We start from the raw sequence: 8,603 nt of genomic DNA on the forward strand, positions 1-8,603 counted from the left end.
TTCTCAACATTTAGAGACGACAGCTTCCATTTTTCTCCTCCTCTTCCATTTCTAAAAACTAATAAGATATCACCCCGTCTTCCAGCGTCAGGGTTAAGCCTCCCCACAGCCATTGCCTCCACATCCTGCTCATTTGATGTCCGTCTCATGTGATCCTGACTTCCAGGATTAAGGTAATGTTGAGTCAGAGCTCAGTAAAGGTAGCTTATGAAGAGGATTTTGGATGAGATAATATGAAGTTTTAGGACGTGTATTAAGGAGCATTACATTCTTGATGAGTGTAATCCTTGTACAAGCCGTCACGTGAGCGCAGTTGCAAAGAAAGTATTCGCTTTTGCTTTAGATTTGAATGTCTGATTTGATTTAAAAAGAATTCACAGGACACACGTTTCCAAATCCATCCATTATCTTCCGCTTATCCGGGGCCGGGTCGCGGTGGCAGCATACTCAGCAAGGTGACCCAGACGTCCCTCTCCGCAGCAACATTTTCCAGTTCCTCCTGGGGGATTCGGAGGCGTTCCCAGGCCAGATGGGATATATAATCCCTCCAGCGAGCTCTGGGGTCTCCTCCCAGTTGGACGTGCCCGGAAAACCTCCAAAGGGAGGCGCCCAGGAGGCATCCTAAACCAGATGCCCAAACAACCTCAACTGGCTACTTTCGATGCGAAGCAGCTCTTCTCCGAGCTCCCCCCAGATCTCCGAGCTACTTACCCTATCTCTAAGGCTGAGCCCAGACACCCGAAGGAAACTCATTTCGGCTGCTTGTACCCACGATCTCATTCTTTCTGTCACTACCCAGAGCTTGTGACCATAGGTAACCCCTTACATTTTTTGCATGTTCTCCCCGTGCATGCGTGGGTTCCCTCCGACTTCTTCCTACAGTCCAAAGACATGCTCATTAGGTTCATTTGTGACTCTAAAATTGCCCGTAGGTGTGTATTACACGACCAGGTCAGAGCATCTCCTAAACTGCAGCTCTTGTGGGGGGTTACCAGTCTGTAGCGGTCAGTACCTACCAGAAGTGGTCCAAGGAAAGAGAACCAGTGAACCGGCGACAGGGTCATGGGCGGCCAAGGCTCATTGAGCGAAGGCCAACAGAAGAGCTACTGAAGCTCAAACTGCTGAAAACATAATGCTGGTTCTGATAGAAAGGTGTCAGAACACACAATGTATCGCAATGTGTTGTGTATGGGGCTGCGTAGCTGCAGATGCACTCTGGGAACAAGGCAAGCCGGCAGAGGCAGTGTGATGCTTTGGGCAATGTTCTGCTGGGAAACCTTGGGTCCTGCCATTCATGTGGATGTTACTTTGACATGTACCATCTACCTAAACATTGTTGCAGACTAAGTACACCCCTTCATGGAAACTGTATTCCCTAATGGCAGTGGCCTCTTTCAGCAGGATAATGCGGCCTGCCACACTGCAAACATGGTTCAGGAACGGTTTGAGGAACACGATGAGGTCAAGGTGTTGACTTGGCCTCTGAATTCCCCAGATCTCAATCCAATCGAGCGTCTGTGGGATGTGCTGGACGAAAAAGTCCGATCTATGGAGGATCCACCTCGCAGCTTACAGGACCTAAAGGATCTGCTGCTAACGTCTCGGTGCCAGATACCTCAGCACACCTTCAGAGGTCTAGTGGAGTCCATGCCTTGACGGGGGGCCCACACAATATTAGGCAGGTGGTCATAATGTTATGGCTGATCGGGTTTATATTCATGATGGGATTTATCAGTTGGCACTTGGTGTGCATAATGTATGATGTTGACATCTGGGCTCTTTCTTTATTCCCTTCAAAGTGTATGATCATCTAGAGCTGCTTTTAGATCCTTAGAATCAGGATTTAGGCAAATCTACGATGCATCTCTGATATAAGCAGGCTTTAAATATGTTTAAAAATATACCTATAATCCATCATTTTATATCAGGATCAGCTAAAGAATACACAACTGATACATTTCCTGTTTGTTTATTTGCCTTCAGTAACCAGCTGTCTTAAACTTCCCACCATGCACTGCAAAAAAAACCTGGAAGCACACAGTGTTGGATGAGAAATATCAGATCTAACTCTGTGCTGTTATTGGCAGACACTCCCTGTTACTGGATGCGATGCTGGTGCAAAGAAATGTGACTGGAACAACCTCACTTTCCAGTTCTGGAGTTGTAGCATGTACTATTTATACCCTTGTCGCATCTCCAGAGTGCACACATTTGTATCATGCAACATGTTCAGGCAGAACCGCCCTCCTAACACTCATCTCTGCACCCTCTTTTTCTTCCCTCCTCTTGCCCCCTTTTCTCTCTGCCATCCATCTCACCCTTCTCTAACTTCCTCTCCCTCCTCCCCCCTCCTGCATTAGCCTAATCCTTTCCCCTCTCGCCGCTCCACACTTCAAATACTCCTTTTTGTGGATGAGGGTGCATTACAAACCCCCCCAGGAACCTTAAGTAGGTCTGACGTAGTTGCATGGGAAGAGTGACGCAGATGTATTCATGAGTAGGTGGCGTAGTTCCTGAGGAGAGAAGCAGATAGAGATGGAGAGAGGGAGGGGTGTGGTAAAAAAAGGAAACAGGGGTTTGGGCGAGAAGGCCGGGAAACGAAGGGAAGAAGAGGAAAAAAAGGAGGTGAGTGAGGAAGACAGACGAAGAGGGGGAATGTGAGAGGGGACAGATTGATGAATGAGCGCCACAGCGAGGCAAATGCCAATTTACTCCACCAGGCGAGTGTTTCAAATTGAAGTGATGTTAAGACACAGGCTGGAGGGGGAGTCGGGAGTCTGCTTGGACTCAAAGCTGCGTCTTGTTTTCATCTTTAAATCCCTACTGAGTCTGAAAAACACCAAAATAAACCCAAGAAATTATTTAACCGTTGCCCGAGAGTGATTATTTGAACATTGCCAGAACTCTGTTTATTGCACTGTATCAAAATAACGAGCTTGTAACAGCAGACTACAGAGCTGGAAAGAAATCTCCTGCATACTGCAAGCGTTTGTGGTCTGTAGAGAGGATTGGCCTCAAAACCCCTACAAAATATTTATTATGAGGATGAACATATTTCATGTTGCAGGTCGACCTAGTTTTTGCTATTTATTCCCCCTTTTTGTTAACCTAGAAAGACAATCTGATTCATTTAAATGCAACTTTCATTCCCTTGTTGCTCTGCTTTTGGTCGCCACCACCTCCTATAACTTCGCAAATATCTGTCTCTTTAGCTGCTGAAAGCTGTACTTTGTTTGCCAGCTGTGTCTGTTGTCTTTTCGGTGGGGTCCACAAAATGTACAGCAGGTTTTTAGAGCATTTTTTTGCTGCCTGGTATAGCCTTAAAAAAAGTGCTGCTGTATGGGAGCTCTTGATTTTCCTCACTGACTGTTTGCCTTCATCTGAGTGTTGAATTTATTTCTTTTTCTTTGGATTTTCACTTATTTTTGAAGTTGTATCTGTAGTCATCCATCTTTTCTTTGTTTGTTCAGCCATACTAGATTACTGTCTACTCGCAACGCTTGCAGAGACGGGAAAAGCAGGCGCTTAGCTCCGCCTACCCTCTCTGGCAGACCAACCACTGCTGCGTGATGGAAAACGCGTCACTAACTGGGCGCTGCTTGTGATTTTTTTCCACGAAAGTCGCCACCAACACCCAGTCTGTAATTGACCAAAGGGTAAATCACCATTGTGTTACCTCATTCAGCGATAGATAGCGACTTAACAGACATTTATTTAAATGAAAATCTTCGAGTGTTGAATTTAGAGCAGTAAAAGGCCTCATAAGTTTCTCTTGACACCTTCAATCTAAGGTGAAATTACTTAAAGCTCAACCAGAGTGAATGGAAAGCCTCTTTGAATAGGTAATGACTACAGACCACTGAAAGCCTCAGCAGAGACTCACTCCAGCTGGTGATAATGTTTCAAGACATGCAGTACCCTTGTGTTTGTGTGTGTCTGGTGTGTGTGTGTGTGTGTGTTCTCACCTTATTATCTTTACTCTAGCTGAGGACATTTTGTGTTTTGCAGGTTAACATGAAACATGATAAACAGATTGACTTTGATTGAAACAACAAGTGCTTTTTTGGCTTCATATTTGTAGAAGACTTGAGTGTAGTGGTCGAGTATGTTTTCAGATATATTTAAAGTTGCACAATTAGATGGTATATATTTTCAAGCATTACCACATGCCTGAATAAATAAACCTCTGCGTCTGTTTAAACATCACACTGGTTTAAACGTAGTACGTGTTACCGGAACATTCAGAAATGAACCTGAATGAGGACATGAGGTGCTGTCTGAAAATACTTAACACAAAAACTGAGTGTGCAGAGCTGTTCCTTTCTCTTGGCGATGGGAACATGTTTGAGGAACGTATTTAAAAATTTAGCTGACGATGTGAAGCATGATTGCAGCTCGGTTCAAAGCGCGGCGGTGCTTGGCTCCCTCCTCAACACGAGTGCAGCAGACTCATCAGGACGGCATGAAAACACAATTATCATTTTTATGAAGGTCTCCTCTGAAGTGTTCCCGCTGTCCGGGGCTAATCAGTCAAGCACAAAATAACAAAGGTTCTGAATAAGGACACTGCATGAAAAACATTACCCACGTCATTATGAACTGTACTCTACATTATGCTGTTTAAGATTGACAACTGGGAATAAAACCCTCAAACATGCAAAGGGAGGATTTGAGGAAAAATTTATGAAGAAGGGGATGTAGAGGATGTGAATGTGTTCTTGCTTCTTTGGCACATTTTCTGAGGAGCACAAAGTCCTCAGAAGCTCATAATTATGTGAGAAGAAAAGAGCAGAAAAACTAAGCTCACCTTCACAAGGTGAACGAGAAAATAACTGCATTTATACAAGTATTGTGAATAAATGCATTCATGAAACAATACAGGGCATCACAATGACTATTGTACATTTGCTAATTAAATTTTGTGAGCCTTGTTTCATTGGTCTTAGTAATTAGCAAGCATTAAGCCAAATGCAATTTTTTAAGCTGCGTTCCCACTGCAAAAACTTTCCCAGGGGAACAGAAGCTTCCAGAGAAACTCAATGTGTTTCCACTGCAGGAACTTTCCGAAGGGACCAGAAACTCTGAGAGGAACTCAATGTGTTTCCATTGAAGGAACTTTCCAAATGGACCAGGAACTATTGGAGAAACTCAAAGTGTTTCCACCGCTAGAACCTTCCCCAGGAACAAGGAACTTTTGGAGGAACTCAATGTGTTTCTATTGCTGAAACTTTCCCCAGAGACCAGGAACTATTGGAGAAACTCAAAGTGTTTCCGTCGCAAGAACCTTCCCCAGGAACTAGGAACTTTTGGAGGAACTGATTGTGTTTTCACTGAAAGAACCTTCCCAAGGGACAAGGAACTTCTAGATGCACTCAATGTGTGTCCAACGCAAGAAATTTACCCAGGAACTCTGCAGGAACTTTCCCAAGGGACAAGGAAATTGGGAGGAACTTAATGCATTAAACCACAGAGACCAGGGTCCCGTGGACTTTGTTATACCTCACATAAAGTCCCTGCTTTAGGGTATTACTTTCCAAAAGTACAAGGACTTTAGCTGCTGATCATCTCTGATGGGTGGAGGACATGTGTCGCTTTTTCACACATAAATTAATGTGTGAATAAATGTGAACCTTTTAGTCTCTTGAAAATAAACTCCTGGGAATAAAAGTTGCGAATGCATTTGGTGGAAACGCAGCTAAAATATGGGTAAAAATGTTTTTTAGACTCTTAGATAACCCATCATCCTGTTGGCTTTTTCTTTAACACTAGAAAAGAAAACTTTGATAAAGCAAACTTTGGAAACTATCATCTGAGGGTAATCTTCTGTGATAATGATTAAAGTTATTTACTTTGTACGTTCAGTAAGTTGCTCACGAAAAGCAACTTAATAGCATCAGATAAAGCTCTTTGGATTATTATCACCACAATGAGATGAATAGAGATGTGCTGAACAAAAAGGACAATGCTTCTGATTCATCACAGTAATTCATCTAAACAGCGAGGGAGACTGGAAAGGAAGCTCTTGATTGGCGTTAGTTAGAGGTGGTCGCCAACGTGTTTATCCCCCTCAAATCTTCACTTCCTTTCTTAAGAGTTTCGTAAGAGCAAAACGTTAACGCTTCGTGGTTGCCAAAAATTGCTGCTATCAAATAACCAATGCCAGTATGTTTTTAGTTGTTGCTGCTTTTGAATTCTAAGTTTCTCCCCAGCGCTTCTAATTTGGGTCAACCTGCCAAGAGAGGCCGCAGTATTTTAGGAACAATACAATTTTAAACTCTCTTCCAGTAGACTAAAATTGTCGAGTGACGGCATCCCAGCTTTCAAGAAAGGCTTATGTAATGTGACAAAATTCAATCAACCACTGAGTGTGTTGCATAACGGGCTTAAACCAGAACCTCAGGACATATTGTAATCATATATCTGCGCAACCCGATCCCGATATAGAGGACATCATGGGTCATTTGATACTAAATCAGGTGCGTGTATTTTTCCTGCATTGACTAGATAACAGCTGTGGTCTGCTCTGATTGTCGTAGGTGGAGATGTTTCTTTTTCAAGACTCATTTCTGATGTAGGCCGGACTGGCACGAGTTTACACAGAGAAATCCTCATGTGAAAATAACGCAGTGAAACTTATGTAATCGATAGGTGAAGGCCGGAGTTCTCATTATTTTTCAACAAGTATCTCAGGAAATTACATAATACATATGCATGATTAGTGTACAATGTCACAAGGGTAAACAATGATTTATGTTTTATTTGCTTTACAGCTGAAGGATAAATCTTAACTATGAACATACAAATGAACATTTTTTCAGCCAAGTTATAAAATTCTGTTGGCAGTCTATTGGAAGCCAAAAATGAGGGGTAAAAGAAAAGTCTCCAATTCACTTATTTAAAATATGAGAAGAGTGTGTTTCTAATCCCTTTACTAGTGTTTCACTGTGGTTATCATACCCATTTATTATTATTACACAGTAACTCATGGGGCATATAATGGGAATTATCAGCCCTTACAAAAATCCTTATTTGGACAAATGGCTTCTTCTTCTTCTCAAACTAAATGGGTACTGGGATTATTTTAAACTCAAACAAGATGAGTTTTTGAAGAGGGTTCAGTCATGTAGTCATGAATAATGTGCTGATTTTTAATGGTGTTTTATTTCATTCTAGTTTGTAATTTGTATTGTTCTGTCTTGAACCATATTTGATTTGGGATTTTTAGCATTGTGGGTTCCTTGTTTGACTTCCTCATTACCATAAGATGCCTGTTATTGCCTTTCTTTGGTATGAATACTTGGAACTGCTCAATAGTCACAGTCATAGCCTACATTTGGGTCCTCTCTCTTGTGTCCCTACTTCCCTGTTTCCACTGTACCTGACGGTAAGGACGAGCCAGACCCAGTGGACAAAACTTTTCATGACATATACAATCTGATTTATTATCTCATTTAAATTCAGTGTTATCTGGCTTAACAGAGGCTGCTCTGTAGCGCATAAGAAAGGGTCCTCTAAGCCATGTATAAAGGATTCCATACCTGACAAGACCAAAAACTTCCCTATCACCTGCGATTGTCTGTCCTGTTAGCCTCCTGTTCACGAACTCCCAGTCTGCACCTTAGCTTGTTAACATTCAGCTGGCTAGCTTTTCAGTCTGCACCTCAGTCTGCTAGCATACAACCTGATAGCTTTAAGTCTACAACTTGGTCCGCTAGCATTTAACCTGCTAGCTTCCAGTCTACACCTTGGTCTGCTAGCATCCAGCCTGATGGCTTCATGTCTACATCTTGGTCACCTCACATCCAGCCTGATTTAGTCAGCACCTTGGTCCGCTAGCATTTAATCTGCTAGCTTCATGTCTACACTTTGGTCTGCTAGCATTTAACCCGCTAGCTTCATGTCTACACTTAAGTCTGCTAGCATTTAACCCGCTAGCTTCTAGTCTACATTTTGGTCTGCTAGCATTTAACCCACTACCTTCCAGTCTACACCTTGGTCCACTAGCTTTTAACCTGCTTGCTTCCAGTCTCCACCTTGACCTGCTAGCATCCAGCCTGCTAGCTTCCAGTCTACACCTTTGCTTGCTGGCATTTAACCCGCTAGCCTCCAGTCTACACCTTAATCCACTAGCATTTAATGTGCTAGCCTCCAGTCTACAGCTTGTCTTGCTAACATCCAGCCCCCTAGCTCTCAGTTTGCACCTCAGTCTGCTAGCATACAGCCTAATATCTTCCAGTCTGCAACTTGAATTACTACCATTTAACCTGCTAGCTTCCAGTCGGCCTGGGAGCATCTTGCCGGCTAGCTTCCAGGCTTTCCCCCAGCCTGCCAGCTGGCAGCCAAATTTCCAGTCAGCTAGCATTCAGCATGCTAGACTCCATTTAGTTTGCCAGTCTGTTATCAACCGGCTGTGTTTTTCACATAAAGCTGGGGTTTTAAACGGTTTATTTTTTACTTAAATATTCAAAGAATTTCTCAACTTTAATGGAGTCCTTCAGTTTAAAATACACACTCTGAATGCACTCTGACTTATTTCACTGTGTTGATAACCGCAGTTCTTTTGAACGAAGATCTCATTTCACCCTGAATAAAAATATTTATGT

Source organism: Semicossyphus pulcher, unplaced genomic scaffold (genome assembly GCF_022749685.1).
Source record: "Semicossyphus pulcher isolate SPU_LCO1_2020_fin unplaced genomic scaffold, fSemPul1.0.p SCAF_16, whole genome shotgun sequence".
Lineage (NCBI taxonomy): Eukaryota > Metazoa > Chordata > Actinopteri > Labriformes > Labridae > Semicossyphus > Semicossyphus pulcher.